At 39.1% G+C, this 27,265-nt stretch overlaps 1 protein-coding gene across 4 annotated transcripts in view; it reads left to right on the top strand.

Annotated features, from left to right (window-relative positions):
* The window catches only part of GALNT1 (polypeptide N-acetylgalactosaminyltransferase 1), a 136,315-nt gene that overhangs the window by 35,890 nt on the left and 73,160 nt on the right, over nt 1–27,265 (top strand). For 2 of the 4 annotated variants that reach the window (XM_082853663.1, XM_082853662.1), the window contains exon 2: nt 11,054–11,108. The exons of 1 other annotated variant lie outside the window; for it this stretch is intronic. The gene's annotated coding sequence lies outside the window, so the exon portion shown is untranslated. Of the gene's footprint in view, nt 1–8,589; nt 8,812–11,053; nt 11,109–27,265 lie in introns of those variants that run through there. One more of the 4 variants, XM_082853664.1, reaches the window with a different exon arrangement.

Genomic DNA, 27,265 nt, shown 5'->3' with positions numbered 1-27,265 from the left:
GTCAAACAAATCCACACATTACATTTGGTTTTCATGAAAAAACTCTTCTTATGAAGAGATAAAGCAATACCTAGTTTTTATTATTTCTCACCCCCCTTTCTTTCTGTTTTTTTTTAAATACTCTCCCTCAAGATTAGGGTTCTTTATAATAAAACCAGAGACTTTGCAATTTTAGGTAAATGTTTCATCTCCCTTGAGACTGCTTTGCTGTTCTTTTTTGTTAATCAAGCACTTTAACGTGTATAGGGCAGTACTGCACTTAACAGCACAGCAAAATGCGAGACTGAAGGTTGTTAAATTTAACTGTTCTCTGCAGTACTGTTAGGACTTTTCATTAAGGCTGTAAAATTATTTTATGTTCATTAAAATGTATATGCTCTTTGATAACATTTAAACATATCTTAACTATTTTACAGTAATTTTTCTTGAATTTATGGTTGTATGGAGGAGGCTAAATTTAGGCTGTAACACAGTATGTGTATTTGGAAAAATCTGCTCACGGATGAACTTAATTCTTACATACTCTAAAGCTGAAACGGAGAAATGTCATCTGCAAAAAATTTATCTTTTAGTTATGGTATTTTTGTCGGTAATAAAGAAAAACATGTGTTAACTGTTCAGTGTATAATAAGGGAAGATAATTACCCAAGTGTTTAGAGGTTTTAGAAGAATGCAATTTTGAGAATTAAGTGGAATTTTAAAAAATAGTGCAGAAGTAATGTTTTGAGTTACAGATGTGAATTAAATAACAGGATTATTTCAGGGACTTTTTCAACAGTTTTCCTGTTAACTTTCTATTATATTGTTAAGTGAATAACATCCTAATTGCAGTGGTTTTGAGGGTTTCTGAGAGCAGGAAGCAAATCCTATGTCTACTCCCAAAGAGCTGAAAAAAATTCCAAGAAAAGGCACTTGGGATGTTATCTCCTAGCATGGACCTTACCTAGTGTCAGTGCAGAAGTCCTTAACTAGTATCAGAAGCCATGTGAAACTAGGAGAAAACTAAATTGAGGCAGTGAGGTAGAGAATAGCTATTCACAAAAACAAAAGACAAGGGGCCAGAAAGTTGAGTAAAAACAGCAAGAGAGAATGCAGAAACAATATAAGCTAAGAAAAGAAGTTAAGTGGCATTAGAGAGTAACCAAATTAGGAGGAAAAAAACCCACAAAAACCAAAACCAGTGTACCAGATTGCTGACTAGTTAAGGGAAGAAGATGAAGAGTGTTTTGTAGTGTGTGGTACCTGTGATAAGTCTATGAAGTAGAATTTATGACTAACTAGAGTACCATCTTTCTGTAACATGCTAATAAATGAACAAAGGGTTGTTTTTTTTTTTAATGGTAACTAAATATTTCAGACCATTATCTTGGACCAAAATCTGATATCTACCCCCATCCCAAATTTCTGTTTTCATTTGGTCTGTTGAGCAAATTTAAAACTTTTTCAATCCCCAAAGGTCACTTAAGTTAACCTCCAAGTAACGTAAGACAGTGTTTAAGTGAAGTAGTTCTCAAAAGACCCTTCATGTTTGCAGTCGTAAAAGACAACCAAATTTCATTTGAGGGTACTATCGTCCTTTGATATTTTTTCTTCCTTCTCTCTTCCCAGATGATTCAGTGGAAGAGGAGGAAAAGTATGGCACTGAGCTCTGGGGAGTGCATGGGAGAAGGAAAAATAGGGAAAAGGGAATGACAACAGAGATTTCCATTTAGTCTGCAAATTGTTTTTGGTTTTTCTCATCCCAAGCCCAGAGCCAAGAGACTGTGGGATCTTACAGTCTTGTTTGTTATCCAAACTGGCGGTAGCAGTGCTGGTGGTAATAGCATAGCACTGTCTGCATTCTCAGTGTGGTTGGCCAGTTTCTAGTGGATTCTTTATCCACTCCGGTTGGCCACCTCATAGCACATACACATTGCCTGTGCATTTTGGCTTGATCTGTGGGCCAACAGCCATCTGTGGGTAACATTTGAGAATCTCTGTTTAAAATCTGAGAAGTAAAATATATTTTTTAAATAAAAGATTTTAAACATACAGTAAAGTACAGTAGCAGAAGCCCAGGAACGGTCATGAACTCACCTTTCCCCTGTGTCTTATCTTTACATTTTTCTCTACTTGATTCTCTTCAGTTAGTATTAGGTTTGGCTGTGTCTAAAAGATATGTTTCCCTTCTTCCCCCCAAAAAGAGGTGCTTTTAAAGAGAGTATTTTCCTCCCAGGACATGGCAGCTGTGTGGTCATCAAGCACCCTACTCCTCTTATCTTTCTGCTTTTCAGTCCTTAGCCTGTGGCTTGCTTTCTCAAGGTCTTCTCATGGTTGCAAAGAATGTCCTTGTAGCTCCATCCTTTGTGTTCATGTTCCGGGCAGTGAAGTCAGTTCCCTTTCAATACCTTTCCCATACCCCACCCAGTGATTTCTGGTTTGATCTTACTAGCTACCTTAATCTGTGTGGCAGGCCAGGATATGTAAATTGCCACTCATTAATACAGCAGTTTGATTTGTAAGAAAGAAGAGGAAAGTAGATATTCAGTGAGGAACTAACAACCTGCCACAATTTAGGTCTTTTATATATAAAAAAGTTCCTATTGAAGCGCTTTCCTTCCTCCTCAGAGTTAACCATATGTGAATTTGGTACATTATTCTCATGCATATTATTTTACCTTTACAGTACATACTTATGTCCATGAAGTGTCTTATTTTAATATATTTTGAAACTATATAAATGGAACATACTGTGCATATGCAGATTGCTTTTTTCTTCATTCAGCATTGTTTACCCAGATAGATGCACATAGTTCTAGTTTAATTTTAACTAGTATGTAGTATTATACAGTTCATGTATCCTCTTGATGCACATTTATGTTGTTACCTTTTTTCCCCCATCATAAACAATGCTGCAGTCTTTGTACATTTCTCCTTATAAGTATGTGCAGAGTTTTTTCTGGGTGTATTATCTAGAAGTGGAATTACTGAGTGATAGGGTAGTGCTTTCTTTAGCTTTGCTAGATATTGTCAGATTGCTCTCTGAAGTGGCTGTGCCAGATTACACTTATAACAACATTGTAGGAGTGGCTTTTTATTCCTTCCTGACACTTGTGTTGCTGCTCATCTGTTGAGGTCAAACTCATTTCCCTGAATACTGCTGAGGTTGAGTATATTTTCATATGTTCATTGGCTGTTTATGGTTCCTTGTCTGTGATTTGCCTGTTCATACCTTTTGGCTATTTTTCACTTGTGTGTTGTTGTTTGTTTTGATTTGGAGGAGTTTTTAATACATTCTGATACTAATCTTTTGCTGATTATTTCTGTTGTGGATATTTTCCCCCAGTTTCTGGCTTATCATTTAAATGTCTATGATGTTGGTTATATTAAAATTTTTAATTTTCATGTAGTAATTATTTTTTCTTTTATGGTTTGTGCTTTTTGAGTATTCTTTAAGAAATTCTTATGTAACCAGGGACATAAAGATATTTGCCTATATTTTCTTTTAAAGTTTTAGAGATTTGTATCCTTAAATCTGTAATCCACCTGGAATTGGTTTTTTGTATGGTGTGAGGTAGGGATTTTATTTTTACATATGGACGAACATTTATTAAACAGCCCATCCCTTTCATACTGATTTGTAGTGCCACCTGTGTCATGTGTTGTTTGTATGTTCATGTAGGTCTGATCCTGGACTCTCTATTCTGTTTCACTGGTCTTTTAATCTGTCTCTGCCCATGATTCACACTGACTTAATTACTGTAGCTTGATTGATACATGGTAGACAGAGTTCCCTCACCTTGTTGTTCAAAATCTTATTGATTTTCATGGCTTTGCTATTCAGTATGATTTTAGCATCTGCTTTTAAAGTTTTATAAAAGACTACATTGAGATTTTGATTGGAGCTGTAGTCAGTATATAGATTAATATGAAGAGAATTTACTTCATTTTTTAAAAGGTCTTTCTAAACATTTTTGTAGTTATTATTGGCAAAGGAATTCATTGAATTTTGTTTTTTAAATCTTTTTTAAAATTTATTTATTTATTTATTTTTGGCTGCACTGGGTCTTTGTTGCTGCGTGTGGGCTTTCTCTAGTTGCAGCGAGCGGGGGCTACTCTTTGTTGTGGTGCACGGACTGCTCATTGCAGTGGCTTCTCTTGTTGCAGAGCACAGGCTCTAGGCGCGCGGGCTTCAGTAGTTGTAGTATGCAGGCTCAGTAGTTGCGGCTCACGGGCTCTAGACCGCAGGCTCAGTAGTTGTGGTGCACGGGCTTAGTTGCTCCGTGGCACATGGGATCTTCCTGGACCAGGGCTCGAACCCGTGTCCCCTGCATTGGCAGGCAGATTCTTAACCACTGCGCCACCAGGGAAACCCAAGAATTCATTGAGTTTTGTATGTTGATCTTGAATCCAGCAACCTTGCTACAAGTTCTCATTAGTTCTAATTGCCTTTATTTTCTTGGATTTGCTATCATTTCTTTTGTTGTTTTTCTGTTTTCGTCTTTCCAATTCTTAAATCTTTTGTTTCTTTTTCTTGTTTTACTGTTCTGGATAGGAATTCTAGTACATTGTTGGAAGGGAAAAGTGATAGAAAGCATTTTTGTCCTTTTCGTAACTTCAAAGGGAATGCTTACAACACTTCATAAATAAGTATTTTGTTTACTGTAGATTTAGGGCAGATATCCTCTCTCAGGTTAACAAAATTCATTCTATTTCTAGTTTCCTAGCATTCATTTGTTTTTGTTTTAAATATCATGAATAGGTGCAAGGTTGTATTATTTCACATAAAATGTTAAGTCCCTTGCAACCATATAGTTAAGCTTCCTCCCACCTCTATCCTTGGCTCTAATTTTGTCATATATTATGTCTTCATATTAATGAATTGTACAATACAAAGTTATAAATTTTGTTTTAATCAGCCATGTCTTTTAAGAAATCAGGAGGGAAAAAAACCAGGCTTTTGTATTTACTGATATTTACCATTGCTGATGTTTTTCATTTCTCCTTACAGATCTGAGTTTCCATCTGGTGTCATTTTCCTTCTGCCTGAAGAACTTCTGTTAGCATTTCTTGTAGTGCACGTCTATGAGGCATGAGTTGTTTTGGCTTTTTCTTTATCTGAAAATGTCTTTGTTTCATATAATGAGAAGTCATTCTTTTTTTCTCTGTATTTAATATGTCTTTTTCCTCTCTCTGCTGCTTTCAAGATTTTTTCTGAATCTTTAGTTTTCAGCAGTTTGAATATGATGTGCTCTAGTTGTGATTTTCTTTGTATTTATCTTGCTTAGGGTTCACTGAACTTAGATTTGCAATTTTATGTTTTCTACCAACTGTGGACATTTTCAGCTCTTATTTTTATGTATACTTTTCTGCATAATTTTCTCTGTGCCCTACTTTCTGGGACTCCAGTTTCACTTATGTTAAACTTTATGGTTCTGTACCTCTGCTCAGTGAGCTCACTGAGGCTCTTTGTTTATTAAAATATTTTTCTTTCCACTCAGATCTTCAGATTAGGTTATTGTTTTTTTTATCTGTCTTTACGGTGACTGACCCTGTATTCTGTTGTTGCTAATTTGCTTTAAACCTGCCAAGTAAATTTTTCATTTCAGACTGTATCTTTGTGTTCTACATGGTTCTGTACGGTTCCATTTTGTAGTTTTCATTTGTCTGATGAGAGTTCCCTCTCTTTATTATTAAGTTCCTGAACATATTTATAGTAGCCACTTTATAGTATTTATAGGAGTCCTCGTCAACTAATTCCAACGTCTGAGTAATCTTGCGTTCGGTGTGTATTGACTACTTTTTTCTCTTAACTGTGGGTCACATTTTCCTGTTTATTCTCATGTCTAGTAAGTTTTTATTGTATACTGGGTATTGTGGATATGTTTTTGTGACCTGCAATTCTGTTTTGTCTGAACGATTATTGACTCTTTGTTGCTCTAGCAGGCAGTCAACTGACTAGACCTAAACTCCAAGCTCTGTTTACCCTGCATTGGGCAATACCTGATTTCTTTGTTCAGTTCTTACAGCTGTCTGGCTGTTGCTTTCATTTTGGACCTCTGGAGTCTCTTCCGTGTTGTATGGTCCAGGGCTTACCTAAGGATTGTGGTGGAGGTTATATACGTATTTCAGGGTTCCCTCTTTTCTAGGATATCTCCCCTCACTTTCCTATTGCTCTTTTAGCTCCGGACTTCATATTTTGATGCCATGAACCAATATGATTGTGAATTCCTTCTTGAACTTCAGCTTCTCTACACAGTGTCGGCTGGTATCTGCCCTCAGGCATGCACTTGTATAAAGGCAGAGCTCACCTAGCATAGTTCCCCTCTTTCAAGGGTTGGCTTCTGTCTAGTTTCTGCCTTTTTTTTTTTTTTTTTTTTTTTTGTGGTACGCGGGCCTCTCACTGTTGTGGCCCTTCCCGTTGCGGAGCACAGGCTCCGGACGTGCAGGTTCAGCAGCCATGGCTCACAGGCCCAGCCGCTCCACGGCATGTGGGATCTCCCCGGAGCTGGGCACAAACCCGTGTCCCCTGCATTGGCAGGCGGACCCTCAACCACTGTGCCACCAGGGAAGCCCTAGTTTCTGCCTTTTGATTGCTCTCCAGTGCATTTAGTTGTTTTTATCTTTCGGCCAGAGTTTATGATTGTTGTTTGTGGGAGGGTTAGTCCAGTATAAGCTATTCAGCCTTTATGTGTGTAAATCTTCTGTGCTTTCAGTTTTTTTTAAAAAAAGCCTTTATTTTGAAAACAATTTTAGGTTTACCATAAAATTGAGAGGAAAGTACAGAGACTTCAGTCCATATGCCCCCTGCCCCCACAAATGCATAACCTCCTCATTATCAGCATCACTCACCAGAGTGGTGAGTGGTGCATTTGTTTTTTTGTTGTTTTAACCAAGGAGAAACCTACATTGACACATTATAATCAGTCAAAGTACATAGATTGCCTAAGGGTTCACTCTTGGAGGTGTGTATATTCTTTGAGTTTGGACCAATATATAAAGGCACGTATCCATCATTATAATATCATACAGAGTATTTTCACTGCCCCCTAAATCCTATCCTCTATTTATCCTGACCTCCAGCCCCCATCCCTGGCAACCACTGATTTTTTTTTTTTTTGCTCCATAATTTTGCCTTTTCTAGAATGTCTTATAGTTGGAATCATACAGTATGTAGCCTTTTCAGATTGGCTTTTTTCACAGTAATGTGCATTTAAGGTTCCTTCATGGCTTTTCATAGCTTGATAGCTCATTTCTTTTTAACACTGACTAATATTCCATTGTCTGGATGAACCACAGTTCGTCCATCCATTCACCTACTGAGGGACATCCCAGTTGCTTCCAGTTTTTCGCAATTATGAATAAAGCTACTGTGTAAACATCCCTGTGCACGTTTTTATGTGAGCGAAAGGTTTCACCTTCTTTGGGTAAATACCAAGGAGCATGATGGCTGGATGGTATGATAAGAATATGTTTAGTTTTGTAAGAAACGGCCAAATTGTCTTCTAAAGTGGCTGTACCATTCTGCATTCTCACCAGCAGTAGATGATGGTTTCTGTTGGATGAGAGTTCCTTACCAGTATTTGGTGTTGTCAGTGTTCTGGATTTTTGCCATTGTAGTAGGTGTGTAGTGGTATCTCGTTGTTTAAATTGTATTTTCCTGATGATGTATGATGTGCAGCATCTTTTCATATGTTTATTTGCCATCTCTATATCTTTGGTGAGGTTGCTTTCACTTTTAACTTTTCTGAATCCTTATGTTTTTGATGTATGTATCGTAAATAGCATATAGCTTTTATTTAAAAAGTCCAGTCTGATAACTTCTAATGAATACATTTAATCTTTTTATCTTCATTTAAATTACTTATGTATGGGGAATTTTTTCTACCATTTTGTTTTGTGCTTTCTATATTTGTGGGTTTTTTGTATTAGGATTTTTTTTTTTTTTTTTTTTGGCTGCATTGGGTCTTCGTTGCTGTGTGCAGGCTTCTCATTGCGATGGCTTCTCTTGTTGCGGAGCACAGGCTCTAGGTGTGCGGGCTTCAGTAGTTGTGGCGCGTGTGGGCTTCAGTAGTTGTGGCATGCGGGCTTAGTTGCTCTGTGACATGTGGGATCTTCCCGGACCAGGGCTCGAACCCATGTCCCCTGCAGTGGCAGGCGGATTCTTAACTACTGTGCCACTGGGGAAGCCCTGGATTTTTTAAATGATTTTAAATTCCTTCCCATTTTATTCCAAATTGATTGGTTTTCTTATTTCTCCTTTTTGCAGTTTGGTTTTTGATTACACATACTGTTTTTACTTAATTAGTTGTTACCTTTTAATTTAAAAAAATATTTAATTTAAAAAAGTCTAAAATTAATCAAATATCTCTGCTCTATACCTAAACACAGCAAGCTTAAAATGCTTTAATTTCAGTTACCTTTATTCCTTCTTACATGGCATTTCTTTCTGTTATTTTCATTCATTTACAAATAATTATTGAATTCTTCTACCATGTGCCAAGTTCTCTTCTAGGTGCTGTAGTAATAGCGTTAAACAAAATAGAGGCTCTGCCCTCATGAAGCTTACAAGATAATTAATAAACTAATTATGATATATTATGTTGTAAATTAGTGTTTGGTGCTAGAATGGAAAGTAAAGCATTAGGACAAAAATAAAGAATGACTTGGGGTGGAGATGCTATTTTATATGTATGAGTTTCTGCTGTCTTCAGACATTTGATAAGATTTTTAGGACTCAAGTGTGAAAAACATGATTCTCTTGCTGGAGGAGCTTGCATTCTAACCAGAGTCACAGGAAGAAGTTACAGATGTGGGAGCCATCAGCACATGGTGGGTAATGCTTTGCAACTGGTGGATTTCCCAACGAGGCTGTTACAGTGTCAGGCAGCATCCAGACAGATCCCAGGCAGAGTGGGATGAGCCAGAGAAGAAGACTGCAAAGCATAGTCAGAAAGGTGGGAGAACAAGGAATGACCCTGGAGCCAAGAAAAGAAGAGGTTATGTTTTACTTATAGCCTGCCTATTCTGCAAATAATTTAAGAGGCTGAGACATCAAGTAGAAGGAGTATGAGAAAGAGACTTGTCTTGGTAGTTAGGACATTAGAGTGACTTGATCAAAAACAATTTCATTAAAGTGAAGCCAGACTACACTGAGTTGAGAAGTTGAGAAATTGGAGACAGAATGAAGACTACTTGCATAGAAGGTGGTAAAGGAAAGAAGAGAGAGAGAGTGATAATTTGAGGGGAAGAACTCAGGGCTAAGGTTGGTATTCTGGCAAAAATACAGAACAAAACCTTGGAGACTTTAGGGACTCTCTGGCCAGAAAATAAAATGGGCCTCTGGCCTGGAGGAGGTTTCTGCTGGATCCTTTACTTGCCAGAAACTGCTCCCCAGGATCTCTCGGGTTTTCCATTGCTGATGGTGGCAGTGTATTTCCTTGTATCTCAGTTCATGGTTGGGAGGAAAGATGTAAATTTTCTGAAACCTCAGTGTTCTGTTGTAATGATTTGTCATTTGTATTCAAGAGATAAAATTAAAAACATGGGAAAACTTCCCGTGACTATTGCTCCTCAAACTCCTTAGCGTGAGAGTCAAGATTTCCCCTGTTCTGAACACACCCTTTCAACCATATCTCCCAGTTTCTCTGTTTGCTGTCCCCTAGATGTCCCTTGATTTTCCTGCCTCCCTATTTTAGCTCACGTTGTTTTGTCCACTTGAAATATCCTTTTGCCTTTTCCTAATTGAAACCAATTCCCGTCATTCTCCTTCACCAGGTTCTCTCCTTTGTGCACTATAGCTCCTTGTAGCTTGGCACCTGTTGCAAAGATAGAAAAGCATTCTGTAAATTGTGAAGTGCCACAAAAACTTATTATATATCCTCCTAAACTACAAGCTCATTGAGGGAATAAACTGAGCCTTCTTCATATTATGTACATCAAACTACTTAGTTTTGTGTCTTGTACATACTTGATATTTATTGAAGTTTGAATGAATTAGGGATTTGTGATTCTGTGATAGCTTAAATAATGCTAAGAATGGGCATATTATACACCAGGTTCTACTTTGCAGCTGTTAAATTTATACTGAAATTCTGCTCCTATGCAGTCTCCTGTAAAAGTAGATTCCTTAATTTGGATCCTCCACTGGTTCACATCTCATTTTTTTCTTCACAGGATATGTGCCTATCTAAATCAGTAATTGTAGGTTGCAGAGTGATGTATTGGCATGCTTTTGACTATAGTAGCAGAATACCCAGTTAAACAAATAGGGCTTTATCCCCTCTGGTAACAAGAAGTCTAGACCTAGGAGATTTCAGGGCTAGTCTGTTAGTGGCTGCATGATACAACAGGGTCCCTTTTGCTTTCCATGTTTTCATGTTGTCATCCTTAGCTTGTTGATGTTGGCTTCCCTCATGACCTCAAGATGGCTGCAGCACTTCTAAGTATGCTCTGCAAACAATATCCAAAGCCAGAAAAGTATAGTTTCTCCTTCAGCATCTCTATGAGGGAGCATAACTTTTCCTGAATGCTTCCCAATAGATTTCCCCTAAGATCCTATTGGTTGAGATTTGGTTACTTACACTGGCAAGAGGAGTAGAACAGTCACAGTTGACTTGGACCAATCAAGAACAGGTAGTCTAGCAGAGAATGATCACTTGAATTCAGTTAGGGGTCTAATGCCATGAAAAACATGGGGTGGGAGATAAGGAACAAACAGTATCTGCCACAGGTGCTGTCTGTGTGTCCTTGGCCTTCCCACCTGGGAAGTTAATATCCTCATAGATTTCTAAGAGGAGGAGAGATACTTTCTACAGTATTTCCACTGAGCTTGGTGTTGGATCTCAGAAATACTTTATTCACTGATTCACTTATTCATGTAATAAACATTAACTGAGCACATATTTTGTGCCAGGTATTGTGCTCAGCATTGGGGAAGTAGCTGGTAAGACTTGGTCCTTGTCCTCAGGTGGTGGCTGGTGTATAGTCCAGTGGAATAGGGTGGCTGAGGTAATGGGGGGAGGAGAGAGTTATTCTGTAATAAACTGATTTTAGGAAATTTATTTTTCAACAGGAGATGTGGGACATGTGGATTTGGGATATGAATTCATTTGAAAAACCACTTTGGGGTAAGTTGATAGCTGGGAGTAAATGACTTGAGGGTTGTACTTCTCTTTACATTGGGATTTGCTCTTATTGTGATGTAGGTTCAAACTTATGTTCATTGGACTTTATGCCTCATATACACACAAGAAAATGGCTTGTACTAAAATCCTAGTGTAGTAATTTGAGAAATAAAACCATCAAGCATAGCCACAGTACTAATTAATATTCATGCATTCACTTCTCATTCAGGAGGTCAATTTGAAGACTAAATGAAGACCAGGTTTAGAAATAGAAAGATACTTATTATATACGGTTTAACCTGCTTGCGCTCAACCAATAATCCTGTCATGTGGACTGGAAAACACTCATAGCACCAGTGTTATGGAGATGGAGGGTTAAAGTTTGTCTCTGAGCTTCTCTTTGCAGTACTCCAAATGGCCGTTTGAATTCTCATTGCATCAGTACAAATATAAAAGATTCCTGATTTTTCATTTCATCTAAGAAAGAGCCTCTAGAAATGCTATTTAATATTTACTGAGTGTTTACTATGAGTGTGTTGTGCATTACTTCATTTAATTCAGGGACTATAAGGTGGGTATGTTTTTCTCATTCAGAGGAATAAAAAGGCCCAGATTTATGCAAATAAAGTACAATTGTTAGGATCACATAACTAATACGTTTTGGAATTGAAATTTGAATTTCAGCATTTGGCCTAACAGACCCTCATTTCTGTTTTAAAATGCTGATTGTGTTGGGTGTCCCCAAGACCAACCCCAGGTTTAGTGACTGGCTAGGAGGGCTCATAGGACTCAGCATATGATCATAATAATGGCTAAGATTTATTACAGCGAAAGGATACACGGCAATATTACAAAGGGAAAAAGTGCATGGGGTGAAGTCTGGAGGAGACTAGTCACTAGCTTCCAAGAGTCCTCTCCCAGTAGATTCCCACCGGATGAGCTTAATTCCTCCAGCAATGAATTTTGACAACACATGTGAAGTGCTCTCAACCAGGGAAACTCATTAGACTCTGTGCCAATGTTTTTTTTTTTTTTTTAACATCTTTATTGGGGTATAATTGCTTTACAATGGTGTGTTAGTTTCTGCTTTATAACAAAGTGAATCAGTCATACATAAACATATGTTCCCATATGTCTTCCCTGTTGCGTCTCCCTCCCTCCCACCCTCCCTATCCCACCCCTCCAGGCTGTCACAAAGCACCGAGCCAATATCCCTGTGCCATGCGGCTGCTTCCCACTAGCTATCTACCTTACTACGTTTGTTAGTGTGTATATGCCCATGACTCTCTCTCGCCCTGTCACAGCTCACCCTTCCCCCTCCCCATAACCTCAAGTCCGTTCTCTAGGAGGTCTGCGTCTTTATTCCTGCTTTACCCCTAGGTTCTTCATGACATTTTTTTTCTTAAATTCCATATATATGTGTTAGCATACGGTATTTGTCTTTTTCTTTCTGACTTACTTCACTCTGAATGACAGACTCTAGGTCTATCCACCTCATTACAAATAGCTCAATTTCGTTTCTTTTTATGGCTGAGTAATATTCCATTGTATATATGTGCCACATCTTCTTTATCCATTCATCCGATGACGGGCACTTAGGTTGTTTCCATCTCCGGGCTATTGTAAATAGAGCTGCAATGAACATTTTGGTACATGACTCTTTTTGAATTTTGGTTTTCTCAGGGTATATGCCCAGTAGTGGGATTGCTGGGTCATATGGTAGTTCTATTTGTAGTTTTTTAAGGAACCTCCATACTGTTCTCCATAGTGGCTGAACCAATTCACATTCCCACCAGCAGTGCAAGAGGGTTCCCTCTTCTCCACACCCTCTCCAGCATTTATTGTTTCTAGATTTTTTGATGATGGCCATTCTGACTGGTGTGAGATGATATCTCATTGTAGTTTTGATTTGCATTTCTCTAATGATTAATGATGTTGAGCATTCTTTCATGTGTTTGTTGGCAGTCTGTATATCTTCTTTGGAGAAATGTCTATTTAGGTCTTCTGCCCATTTTTGGATTGGGTTGTTTGTTTTCTTGTTATTGAGCTGCATGAGCTGCTTGTAAATTTTGGAGATTAATCCTTTGTTGGTTGCTTCATTTGCAAATATTTTCTCCCATTCTGAGGGTTGTCTTTTGGTCCTGTTTATGGTTTCCTTTGCTGTGCAAAAGCTTTGAAGTTTCATTAGGTCCCATTTGTTTATTTTTGTTTTTATTTCCATTACTCTAGGAGGTGGGTCAGAAAGGATCTTGCTGTGATGTATGTCATAGAGTGTTCTGCCTATGTTTTCCTCTAAGAGTTTGATAGTTTCTGGCCTTACATTTAGGTCTTTAATCCATTTTGAGCTTATTTTTGTGTATGGTGTTAGGGAGTGATCTAATCTCATACTTTTACATGTACCTGTCCAGTTTTCCCAGCACCACTTATTGAAGAGGCTGTCCTTTCTCCATTGTACATTACTGCCACCTTTATCAAAGATAAGGTGTCCATATGTGCATGGGTTTATCTCTGGGCTTTCTATCCTGTTCCATTGATCTATCTTTCTGTTTTTGTGCCAGTACCATACCGTCTTGATAACTGTAGCTTTGTAGTATAGTCTGAAGTCAGGGAGCCTGATTCCTCCAGTTCCTTCTTTCGTTCTCAAGATTGCTTTGGCTATTCGGGGTCTTTTGTGTTTCCATACAAATTGTGAAATTTTTTGTTCTAGTTCTGTGAAAAATGCCAGTGGTAGTTTGATAGGGATTGCATTGATTCTATAGATTGCTTTGGGTAGTAGAGTCATTTTCACAATGTTGATTCTTCCAATCCAAGAACATGGTATATCTCTCCATCTATTTGTATCATCTTTAATTTCTTTCATCAGTGTCTTATAATTTTCTGCATACAGGTCTTTTGTTTCCTTAGGTAGGTTTATTCCTAGATATTTTATTCTTTTTGTTGCAATGGTAAATGGGAGTGTTTTCTTGATTTCACTTTCAGATTTTTCATCATTAGTGTATAGGAATGCCAGAGATTTCTGTGCATTAATTTTGTATCCTGCCACTTTACCAAATTCATTGATTATCTCTAGTAGTTTTCTGGTAGCATCTTTAGGGTTCTCTATGTATAGGATCATGTCATCTGCAAACAGTGACAGCTTTACTTCTTCTTTTCCGATTTGGATTCCTTTTATTTCCTTTTCTTCTCTGATTGCTGTGGCTAAAACTTCCAAAACAATGTTGAATAATAGTGGTGAGAGTGGGCAACCTTGTCTTGTTCCTGATCTTAGTGGAAATGCTTTCAGTTTTTCACCATTGAGGATGATGTTTGCTGTGGGCTTGTCATATATGGCCTTTATTATGTTGAGGAAAGTTCCCTCTATGCCTACTTTCTGCAGGGTTTTTATCATAAATGGGTGTTGAATTTTGTCAAAAGCTTTCTCTGCATCTATTGAGATGATCATATGGTTTTTCTCCTTCAATTTGTTAATATGGTTTATCACATTGATAGATTTGCGTATATTGAAGAATCCTTGCATTCCTGGAATAAACCCCACTTGATCATGGTGTATGATCCTTTTAATGTGCTGTTGGATTCTGTTTGCTAGTATTTTGTTGAGGATTTTTGCATCTATGTTCATCAGTGATATTGGCCTGTAGTTTTCTTTCTTTGTGACATCCTTGTCTGGTTTTGGTATCAAGGTGATGGTGGCCTCGTAGAAGGAGTTTGGGAGTGGTCCTCCCTCTGCTATATTTTGGAAGAGTTTGAGAAGGATAGGTGTTAGCTCTTCTCTAAATGTTTGATAGAATTCGCCTGTAAAGCCATCTGGTCCTGGGCTTTTCTTTGTTGGAAGGTTTTTAATCACAGTTTCAATTTCAGTGCTTGTGATTGGTCTGTTCATATTTTCTATTTCTTCCTGATTCAGTCTTGGCAGGTTGTGCATTTCTAAGAATTTGTCCATTTCTTCCAGGTTGTCCATTTTATTGGCATAGAGTTGCTTGTAGTAATCTCTCATGATCTCTTTTATCTCTACAGTGTCAGTTGTTACCTCTCCTTTTTCATTTCTAATTCTATTGATTTGAGTCTTCTCCCTTTTTTTCTTGATGAGTCTGGCTAGTGGTTTATCTATTTTGTTTATCTTCTCAAAGAACCAGCTTTTAGTTTTATTGATCTTTGCTATTGTTTCCTTCATTTCTTTTTCATTTATTTCTGATCTGTTTTTTATGATTTCTTTCCTTCTGCTAGCTTTGGGGTTTTTTTGTTCTTCTTTCTCTAATTGCTTGAGGTGCACGGTTAGGTTGTTTATTCGAGATGTTTCCTGCTTCTTAAGGTGGGCTTGTATTGCTATAAACTTCCCCCTTAGAACTGCTTTTGCTGCATCCCACAGGTTTTGGGTCGTTGTGTCTCCATTGTCATTTGTTTCTAGGTATTTTTTGATTTCCTCTTTGATTTCTTCAGTGATATCTTCATTATTAAGTAGTGTATTGTTTAGCCTCCATGTGTTTGTATTTTTTACAGATCTTTTCCTGTAATTGATATCTAGTCTCATGGCGTTGTGGTCAGAAAAGATACTTGATACAATTTCAATTTTCTTAAATTTACCAAGGCTTGATTTGTGACCTAAGATATGATCTATCCTGGAGAATGTTCCATGAGCACTTGAGAAAAATGTGTATTCTGTTGTTTTTGGATGGAGTGTCCTATAAATATCAATTAAGTCCATCTTGTTTAATGTATCATTTAAAGCTTGTGTTTCCTTATTTATTTTCATTTTGGATGATCTGTCCATGGGTGAAAGTGGGGTGTTTAAGTCCCCTACTATGAATGTGTTACTGTCGATTTCCCCTTTTATGGCTGTTAGTATTTGCCTTATGTATTGAGGTGCTCCTATGTTGGGTGCATAAATATTTACAATTGTTATATCTTCTTCTTGGATCGATCCCTTGATCATTATGTAGTGTCCTTCTTTGTCTCTTTTAATAGTCCTTATTTTAAAGTCTATTTTGTCTGATATGAGAATTGCTACTCCAGCTTTCTTTTGGTTTCCATTTGCATGGAATATCTTTTTCCATCCCCTTACTTTCAGTCTGTATGTGTCTCTAGGTCTGAAGTGGGTCTCTTGTAGACAGCATATATAAGGGTCTTGTTTTTGTATCCATTCAGCTAATCTGTGTCTTTTGGTGGGAGCATTTAGTCCATTTACATTTAAGGTAATTATCGATATGTATGTTCCTATTCCCATTTTCTAAATTGTTTTGTGTTCGTTATTATAGGTCTTTTCCTTCTCTTGTGTTTCTTGCCTAAAAAAGATCCTTTAGCATTTGTTGTAAAGCTGGTTTGGTGGTGCTGAACTCTCTCAGCTTTTGCTTGTCTGTAAAGGATTTAATTTCTCCATCAAATCTGAATGAGATCCTTGCTGGGTAGAGTAGTCTTGGCTGCATGTTTTTCTCCTTCATCACTTTCAGTATGTCCTGCCACTCCCTTCTGGCTTGTAGGGTTTCTGCTGAGAGATCAGCTGTTAACCTTATGGGGATTCCCTTATGTGTTATTTGTTGTTTTTCCCTTGCTGCTTTTAATATGCTTTCTTTGTATTTAATTTTTGACAGTTTGATTAATATGTGTCTTGGCGTATTTCTCCTTGTATTTATCTTGTATGGGACTCTCTGTGCTTCCTGGACTTGATTAACTATTTCCTTTCCCATGTTAGGGAAGTTTTCAACTATAATCTCTTCAAATATTTTCTCAGTCCCTTTCTTTTTCTCTTCTTCTTCTGGAACCCCTATAATTCGAATGTTGGTGCGTTTAATGTTGTCCCAGAGGTCTCTGAGACTGTCCTCAGTTCTTTTCATTCTTTTTTCTTTATTCTGCTCTGCAGTAGTTATTTCCACTATTTTATCTTCCAGGTCACTTATCCGTTCTTCTGCCTCAGTTGTTCTGCTATTGATCCCATCTAGAGTACTTTTAATTTCATTTATTGTGTTGTTCATCGTTGCTTGTTTCATCTTTAGTTCTTCTAGGTCCTTGTTAACTGATTCTTGCATTTTGTCCAATCTATTGTCCATTCTATCTCCAAGATTTCGGATCAACCTTACTATCATTATTCTGAATTCTCTTTCAGGTAGACTGCCTATTTCCTCTTCATTTGTTAGGTCTGGTGCATTTTTATCTTGCTCCTTTATCTGCTGTGTGTTTTTCTGTCTTCTCATTTTGCTTATCTTACTGTGTTTGGGGTCTCCTTTTTGCAGGCTGCAGGTTCGTAGTTCCTCCTGTTTTTGATGTCTGTCTCCAGTGGCTAAGGTTGGTTCAGTGGGTTGTGTAGGCTTCCTGGTGGAGGGGACTAGTGCCTGTGTTGTGGTGGATGAGGCTGGATCTTGTCTCTCTAGTGGGCTGGTTCACGTCTGGTGGTGTGTTTGGGGGTGTCTGTGGCCTTATTATGATTTTAGGCAGCCTCTCTGCTAATGGGTGAGGTTGTGTTCCTGTTTTGCTAGTTGTTTGGCATAGGTTTTCCAGCACTGTGGCTTGCTGGTCGTTGAGTGAAGCTGGGTGCTGGTGTTAAGATGGAGGTCTCTGGGAGATTTTCGCCGTTTGATATTATGTGGAGCTGGGAGGTCTCTTGTTGATCAGTGTCCTGAAGTTGGCTCTCCTACCTCAGAGGCAGAGCCCTGCCTCCTGGCTGGAGCACCAAAAGCTTTTCATCCACACGGCTCAGGATAAAAGGGAGAAAAAGTAGAGGGAATTAGTAGAAGTATGAGGAAAGAAAGAAGGAAAGGAGGGTAGGAAGGAAGGAAGAAAGAAAGAAAGAAGCAAAGAAGGAAAGAAGGCAAGAAGGAAAGAAAGGAGGGAGGGAGGGAGGGAGGAAGGAAGGAAGGGGGAAAGAAAGAAAAAAGACAGAAAGAAAGAAGATACAGTAAAAATAAAATAAAGTATAATAAAGTTATTGAATTAAAAAATTCTTATTTAGAAAAAAAAAAAAGGGACGGAAAGAACCTTAGGACAAATGTTGGCAGCAAAGCTATACAGACAAAATCTTACACAGAAGCATACACATACACCCTCACTAAAAGAGGTAAATGGGGAAAAATCCTAAATCTTGCTGTCAGAGACCACCTCCTCAATTTGGGATGATTCGTTGTCTAAAGGAGGGAAGGAAGGACGGAAAGAAAGAAAGAGAGAACGAAGGTAAAGTATAATATTGTTATTAAAATTAATTATTAAAAAAAATTTAAAAAAAAAAATGGACGGATAGAACCCTAGGACAAATGGTGGAAGCAAGACTATACAGACAAGATCTCACACAGAAGCATACACATACACATTCACAAAAAGAGGAAAAGGGGAAAAAATCATAGATCTTGCTCCTAAAGTCCACTTCCTTAATTTGGGATGATTGGTTGTCTATTCAGGTATTCCATAGATGCAGGGTATATCAAGTTGATTGTGGAGCTTTAATCCGTTGCTTCTGAGGCTGCTGGGAGAGATTTCCCTTTCTCTTCTTTGTTCTCACAGCTCCCAGGGCTAAGCTTTGGATTTGGCCCTGCCACTGCGTGTAGATCGCTGGAGGGCGTCTGTTTTTTGCTCAGACAGGATGGGGTTAAAAGAGCCGCTGATTGGGGGCTCTGGCGCACTCAGGCCGGCGGGGACGGAGGGGCACAGAGTGCGGGGCGGGCCTGCGGTGGCAAAGGCCGGCGTGACTTTGCACCAGCCTGAGGCGCGCTGTGCGCTGTCCCGGGGAAGTTGTCCCTGGATCCCGGGAACCTGGCAGTGGCGGGCTGCACAGGCTCCGCGGAAGAGGGGTGTGGAGAGTGACCTGTGCTCGCACACAGGCCCCTCGGTGGCGGCAGCAGCAGCCTTAACGTCTCCCGCCCGCCTCTGGGGTCCGCGCTTTTAGCCGCGGCTTGCGCCCGTCTCTGGATTCCGCGCTTTCAGCCGCGGCTCGCGCCCGTCTCTGGATTCCGCGCTTTCAGCCGCGGCTCGCGCCCTTCTCTGGATTCCGCGCTTTCAGCCGCGCTTTCAGCCGCGGCTCGCGCCCGTCTCTGGGGTCCGCGCTTTCAGCTGCGGCTCGCGCCCGTCTCTGGGGTTCGCGCTTTTAGCCGCGGCTCGCGCCCGTCTCTGGAGTTCCTTTAAGCAGCGTTCTTAAACCCCTCTCCTCACGCCCCAGGAAACAAAGAGGGAAGGAAAAGTCTCCTGCCTCTTCGGCAGGTGCAGGCTTTTCCCCGGACTCCCTCCCGGCTAGCTGTGGTGCACTAACCCCTTCAGGCTATGTTCAAGCCGCCAACCCCAGTCCTCTCCCTGCGCTCCGGCCTCAGCTCGCAGCCCCGCCCGCCCCGGCGGGTGAGCAGACAAGCCTCTCGGGCTGGTGAGTGCCGCTCGGCACCGATCCTCTGTGCGGGAATCTCCCCGCTTTGCCCTCCGCACCCGTTGCTGTGCAGTCCTCCGCAGCTTCGAAGCTCCCCCCTCCGCCTCCCGCAGTCTCCGCCCGCGAAGGGGCTTCCTAGTGTGTGGAAACTTTTCCTCCTTCACAGCTCCCTCCCACTGGTGCAGGTGCCGTCCCTATTCTTTTGTCTCTGTTTTTTCTTTTGCCCTACCCATGTACGTGGGGAGTTTCTTGCCTTTTGGGAGGTCTGAGGTCTTCTGCCAGCCTTCAGTAGGTGTTCTGTAGGAGTTGTTCCACGTGTATATGTATTTCTGGTGTATCTGTGGGGAGGAAGGTGATCTCCGCGTCTTACTCTTCCGCCATCTTCCGCCTTCTCCTGTGCCAGTGTTTTTACTGGACCTGGTAATGGAGCCACCTTCCACCTATCATGTACCAAAATTTCAGGCTCCCAGAAGGAAAACATGTTTTGCATAAACCATAATGTTTGTATAAACAGTTTAGGCACAGTGAGGCCCACTTATCATTTAAGGTAAGTTTTATATCATTGTAGGGAACTGTTTATCCTTCAAGTTCCCAGACACCAGCCAAGGGCTAACCTTGCAACCAAGCCTTTCTAAGGACAGTAATCTCAGTCTTACATCTTAGCTTTTATCCTGTACACTGATTTATTCATTTAAGGATATTGTTCTTATGATCATTTAGCTTCTGAAAAGTAATGAGACAAGTAGGTATTATGGCAAACGAAATTCTTTAGTGGTGTTTATTTTGAGGGTTCCATGACTGCCCACTATTTGATTTGCTGGAAAGACTGACACAACTCAACATAATGTTGTACTCATGGCTAAGTTTTTTATTACGGCAAAGGTTACAGTGCAAGAACAGCAGGAAAAAGATATATGTAGGTGATTGCTAGAGAGATCAGGCACGGACTTCTAAATCTTCCCTCTGTGAGGATCACAGGGGCACGATTTCCCCTCTAGCTGTGAATGATAGAGACACGTACAAGATGTGTCCGACAGGGAAGCCCATGAGTATTACAGTCCAGAGTTTTTATAGGAAGCTGGTTACATAGGCATACTACTGCCATGTGGCCAGCCATGGCAACTGAAACTTAGGGCTCCAGACCAGATACCAGGTGCGCATCATAAATCTTGATGATTACTTTAAACAATGCTGACAGCCTGGTACATCCTGACTCATCACCTCTAACATCCTTAACCAGTGACTGTGAACATTCCAGGAGTTTAGTTCTCAGAGTTTGGCCAGGGGTCATTGCCATGGCTGTAGGCATCCCCCAGGGTTTAGCAAGGACTGGGTAGGACTCTTTTCCTCTCAGACTCCTACATGAAATAATGCTTCATTTGCTGAATGCAAAATTTAATGATGATATATTTTTATAATATGATACTCTATACTTAGAAAAAATAATTGATAGTAGAAATAGTTTACAAATTTCACTTACCTGAGGGGAGCTTTGTAGATTCTTTTCTTTTAGGGATTTATATAATGGTGACTTTTGGATTTCCCATTTTTGTCCACAATTATTTGTATTATATACAGGTATATGTTATGTTAAAGAATGATACAGAAATATGAACTTAAATTAGTTGAATCAAGATATTACAAAATTAACCTTCTCTCTGAAGGTCTGCCTCATGAGAAGCTTTTAAACACAATGGGATCTCTTTTTTATGCAATTTGCAGATTCACAGAAATAACAGTTTTGCAGAAAGAAAATAACCCATAATTTAAAAATTGCCTGGTTCCAGGATTTGGAACCAATCTTTACTAGTTTATTTATTGCTCTTTGAAACCTGGTTTGTGTTATGCAAAAAAGAAAGACAAAGTAGATGGGGAAGTTTCCATGCTTGAATATGAGAAGTTCTGAGTTAAGAAACTTGCATAGCTTTCCTTATTGCAGGACTTCACAGAACCTTTGGTGCAGTGATGTACAGCGAATGGAGTATGTAACATTTCCCTAACTTATTTGACCATGGAATTTCTTAAGTGCAGACCCTCCGCACTGGTCTTGCAAACAGTGTTCTTTAGAACAAAATAACAGGACATCGGGAAGCCCTTAAAGGGATTTAGCTAAAGGAGAGACAGAAACAAAACAACTATAGAAAAACATTTAAAGAAAACCTTGTTGCAGAAAAGTTTAGTGTCTTACACTGCCTGATAAAACCTATTTAGAAACTTCCCTATCTGGATGTCTTTTTCCTGCCAGGTTTCCTGAGTTGATGTTTCTCTTTTGTAATGTGAATGGCGTGTCTCTTACACTGGTATTTAATAGTGTGATAAGAGCTTCTGTGGTGTGGATCACTGCCTTCATGCTCCTACCATCTACAGTGTCTGACATGGTAGCAAGAACGTAGTTGGCTAAGACTCAATAAATATCCAGACAGCATGGAATGATTGTGACTCTAAAATACTGAAGCCATTTTTTTTAAGGAATAACAATATAGTAGACGTAAAGGTTAGGTGCTGTGCATTTATTTTAATAGTGCTGTCATTTTGAAAAACATTTTTAGAACTTTTCTTGTAGACTTCTCTTAAATTCCTCTTTTCGTCTCCAACTTTTTTTATGACCTTTATGAATTTGTAATTGGTTTATTTTTTCAGAACAGTAGAATTTGTCTACCATAGACATGTAAGCACTTTTAACTACTAGATTTCTTTTGCAGTAGATGGAATATCATTTTAAGTAATTAAATGGTCGTCATAGCTAAGGAAGGCCAGTGGGTCAGAAGTAGCCAAGGCCCTCCTCAAGTAGTGAAAGGTGAGAATACTTGCTTTACTGTGTATCAAAAATTATTAGGGCTTCCCTGGTGGCGCAGTGGTTGAGAGTCTGCCTGCCGATGCAAGGGACACGGGTTCGTGCCCTGGTCCGGGAAGATCCCACATGCCGCGGAGCAGCTGTGCCCGTGAGCCATGGCCGCTGAGCCTGCGTGTCTGGAAAAAAAAAAATTATTATAAAGCTGTAATAATTAAGACAGCCATGTGGTGTAGGGATAGACAGACCAATGGAACAGAACATAGAACCTCAGAAACCTGGTTTATGACAAAGTTGGCATTGCACACTTCTAGGGAGAGGATGAACTTTTCCATAAATAGTACTGGGACAATTGGTTATCCACGTGGAAGAAGATGACATTGAATCTCTACTTAAACTGGAAAGGTAAAACTTTAAAATTTTTAGACCTTAAAACATTATTTTTAATGATCTCTAGATAGAGAAGAGTTTCTTAAGACATAGAAAATGTGAACTATAAAAGACACCTCTTGGGAATTCCCTAGCAGTCCAGTGATTAGAACTCCGAGCTCTAATTGCTTAGGGCCTGGGTTCAATCCCTGGTTGGGGAACTAAGATCCCGCAAACTGTGTGGCGCAGCCAGAAAGAAAAAAATAAAATAATAAAAGACACCTCTTGTTAAGAAGATAAGCTATAAATTGGAAAAGTTACTTGTAGTACATGTAACTGACATGGATTAGAATCTAGACTGTATAAAGATCTTCACAAACTAATAGGAAAAAGACAAAACGACCCCACCCAATAGAATAATGGACTAAACTTCAATAGGTACATTAGAGAAGAGGAAATGGAATGACCAGTAATGTCAGAGATGGTGGGAAAATGCAGATTCAAACTATATTAAGATAACAACTACACACTTACCAGATTGTCAAAAAATAAAATAGTTTGACATCAATAACTGTTGCCAAGGATATAACACATCCAGAGCCCTCATTTTTCTTTCTAATTTGTTTCAAACACCTGGGAAAACAAATTTGCCATATTAGTCATATTGAAAATATGTATACCCTGTGACCTAATTCCCCTAGGTATGTACTGTAGATCAGGGTTGGTGTGACAACTCATGAATTAAGAAAGGTTTTTAACATCTTTAAATGTAAAAATAATATTTCATAATTTGTAATATGAAAATTAAATGAGATTCAAATTTCAGTGTCCATAAATAAAGTTCTATTCGAATACTGTCACACTTTCTTGGTTACATATCACTTTTGGCTGCTTTTGTGGTACAACACCAGATTTGAGTGGTTGCAGTAGAGATCTTATGTCCCGCAAAGCCTAAAATGTTTACAATCTGGCCCTTTGCAGAAGAAGTTTGCTGACCCCTGGCACGTTTGTTCCAGGAAACGTGTTCAGGAATATTCATAGCAGTACTGCTTGTAATAACAGAAACCTAGAAATAACCACATGTTTATTAAGGGTAGAAGGGATAAACTGTGGTAAGCCTCATAGTGTATAATTATAAGCCAATTGAATATTAGACAGTAGTGAAAATGAACTGACTGCAACTACATGCCAACAAATGGATGGTTCTCAGGAACGTAGTGTTAGAAGAAAAGCAGGTCTCAGATTCTTCCATTTATAAGCAGTTCAGAAACAGAAAATGTAAACAAGGCATTTTTAAGGATAACAGTGAGGTAAAACTATCAGGAAAAGAAAGAATGTTAAGTTCAGAATAGAGGTGGTCTTTGAGGAACTAGGAAGAGATGGTATTGGAGAGGGAACTTTAAAGGTGATGTTCTTATTCTTAAACTGAGTGGTGGATACATGTGTATGTTGTGTTGTGATCCTTTATATCTGTGATTTGTTTTATACCTACTTTAGATACTTGATATGTTTTTGTGACTTGGGGCATTAAAAAGTATCTTTTCAAATAGTGTAGTCTGCCTCATAATGTATAATTGTTTATGACTAGTAGAGGGGAACCTCACCAGTGGACCAGAACCTGTTTGATTTTTACCTGTAGGTCTCCTCTGTCCCCTACCCACCCATCCCCCCAGTGGCCATCCCAGATGTGTGTTAGGAAGCCAATTCAAATTGTCATAAACAGAAAAGGGGATTAATAGAAGGATTCCTGGGTGTTCACAAAAGCCAAAGTAGAGTCAGGGACTCCATCACCTTTGCCTCTCATCCTGTGTGCCTCTGGGCTCATCCTCTTGGACTGCAGGTCAGCTTTCTCTACATGTTGGGCAGTGTAGCTGACTGCAGTGCTAGGTTAGCACAGGCTTCCAGCTTTGTGACTCGGGAAGCCAAGGGGTGAGGTCTTGTGGTTGACCTGGCCAGGTCATTTGGCTATCCTGTGGCCAGGGGGCTAGATCTGTTACCAGAAGAAACCCTTAGGGGAGAGTGGGGAGAGCACAAGTCAGAATCATGAGCCAGGAAGCCACCTCGGTTTGTGTCTATTTTATGTCTGTTCTTTAAGTATAAAACAATATGTGGCTTTTTGACATAGCTTTGTGGATATCAGGGTTATTTTGAAGTGACCATTAAGACATTTATTGCTTAAGACAGGATACTCAGTGGTTGGGGTGGAAAGAGAGGTTAGAAATGTCTGTTGAGCGTATTACTGCAATTAGAAAAAATCACAACAGCATCACCGCAAAGGTGTCTCCTGCTACCCCTTTATAGTCACAGCCATTCCATTCTTTTCCCCCTGATAGGGACATTTAAGACATTAAAATGTTTGAGTCAAAATAGACATTACAAACTTGCTTTAAAACGATGTATCTATGAGCTATTCTGAATGACTGGGAGGGCACTTATCCCACTGGTAATAGTGTTTAAGTGGGATGGGGGTTTATAGATGGCTTTGTATCTTTTATTTTACTTCTCTGTGTTTGCCAGGTTCTTTGTATAGAGCATATATTACTTTGTAACTAGGAAAAATATTCACTTTTAAAGGTATTGCTAGGAGCTAAGTCTGTTTATCACCTTGGAAACTGGCATTCCACTTAAGATACCAAACACTGAATGCTCTAAATTAAAACATTTCAGCCAGTAAATTTTATAGGAGTTATTATCTATTCATAGATTTACTCTTGTTTTTGGTATATGGTAGGATCTAAATTTATTTTTTACCATTTGGAAAGCTATTTGTTCCTTTATCAGTTTTCTGCTCTGATTTATAGTATCACCTTTCCAATTTTCCACACGTTTAGGTTTGTTTTGGGGTACCACATGGCTGTAGATACTTCTGCTTTATAATAAATCCAGTTCCTAAAGGTTTCATTTGTGTTTTGATTAAAATTAAATTAATTTAGGAAGAAGTTGCTTGTTTGTTTTTCCTGAACATGGTACATCTATCCATTAGTCAGGTGTTCTTTTATGTCCTTCGACAAAGCTCCACAATTTTCTCCATGTCTTGCACATATTTTAAGTTTATTTCCAAATACCTTAGGGTTTTTATAGCTGCTTTGAATGTGATGTTTTCCTTTGTATATTCTAATTAGTTATTATCATGAAGAAGCATGATTGATGTTATATGTTTACCTTGTATTCAGCAACCTTGATGAAATAATGAATTTGCTCTAATGGTTTATTTATTGATTTCTTTTAGAGTTTCTATACAGAAGACATGCTATCTGCAGATAATTTTGTCTCTTTTTAATCCCCTAATTCTTATTCCTTTTCTTGTCATATTGTTTAGACCTCCAGTACAATATCAGATTGAAGTGAGGATGCATAACTTTTCTTATTTGCAATGTTACAGAAATGCATCAGGAATCCCATCATTAAATATGTTTGCTATAAGTTAAAGAATTTCCTTTCTAGTCCTAGTTTTCTGTGAAGTTCTCTATTGATGAGTAATGAACTACCTAACTGCCTCAAAACTTAATGGCTTTAAACAATAAACATTTATTATCTCATATATTCTTTGGGTCAGGAATGCAGGAGTAGCTTAGCAAGGTGGTATTGACTCAGGATCTTATATGATGTTGCAGTCAAGATGAAGGCTTGACTGGGTCTGCTTCCAAAGTGGTTCACTTCCATGCGTCGCAGAGTACTCTTTGTTGGCAGGAGGTTTCGGTTTCTCAGCACATGGATCTCTATAGGGATGCTTCAGTGTCCTTCTGACGTGGTGCTGGCTTTCCCCAGAGTGTGTGATCTGAGAGAGAGCTGGGAAGAGAACTGTGCTTTATGACTAGCCTTGAAATCACACATCATTACTTCCACCATATTCTATTGGTTAGAAGCAAGTCCCTAAGTCCAGCCCACACTTTAGGAGGGAAATTACACTCCACAAAAATTACTTCATGTATTGATTTTTTTTTGGTCTGTCTGCCCCTGCAAAGTTGCACAAGAGCAGGGGCTTCTATCTGTATATCTTTACAGAGATATACAGAGAACCCCACTTTGAGCCTCAAACTTTTGTGTCCTCAGCTGTGGTTAACATCTCTTTGAGGGTATCAGAGGTACCTCATACTCAGCATGTCCAAAGTCAAACTTACATTTCTTCCCATCTTTTCCTCCTTTCCAAAAATTGGTCCTCTTTTACTGGTCCCTGTTTCTATGACTGGCAACACTCTACATCCACTTGTATAGGCCAGGATTTCCTCCTCTTTACCCCCACCTGACTCATCCTTAAATCCCATTGAGTTTGTCCCTTAATACCTCTTGAATCTCCCCACTTTTATCCAGCTCCAGCTTTGTCGCAATCACAGTTTTCACCTCTTTTGTCTTTGATCCACTGGCCTTTGAGTGTTGGGCTCCTTCCTGCTATAGAATCCTTGCTACTCACTGCCCCAAATGCTCATTTTCTCTTCAAATCATGTCTTCCTCAGGGAAGCCTTTTTGACAAAGTCAGATCTCTTTTACAGATGTGTATAGTGCTATGTACCTCCCTCCAAAGCAGTTATCACGATTGAAATTTCACGTTTATGTGTTTGACTAATGCCTGCTTTCCTGGAGACAACTCTAAACTTCGTAAGGGAAGGAATATTTTGTTCATGTTTGTATTCCTTGCATTTGACACATTCCCTACATTTACTGAGT

Source organism: Leucopleurus acutus (assembly GCF_964270905.1).
Source record: "Leucopleurus acutus genome assembly, chromosome: 13".
Lineage (NCBI taxonomy): Eukaryota > Metazoa > Chordata > Mammalia > Artiodactyla > Delphinidae > Leucopleurus > Leucopleurus acutus.
The sequence above is the reverse complement of the archived record's forward strand: the minus strand, read 5'-3'. Positions and strand labels throughout refer to the sequence as shown.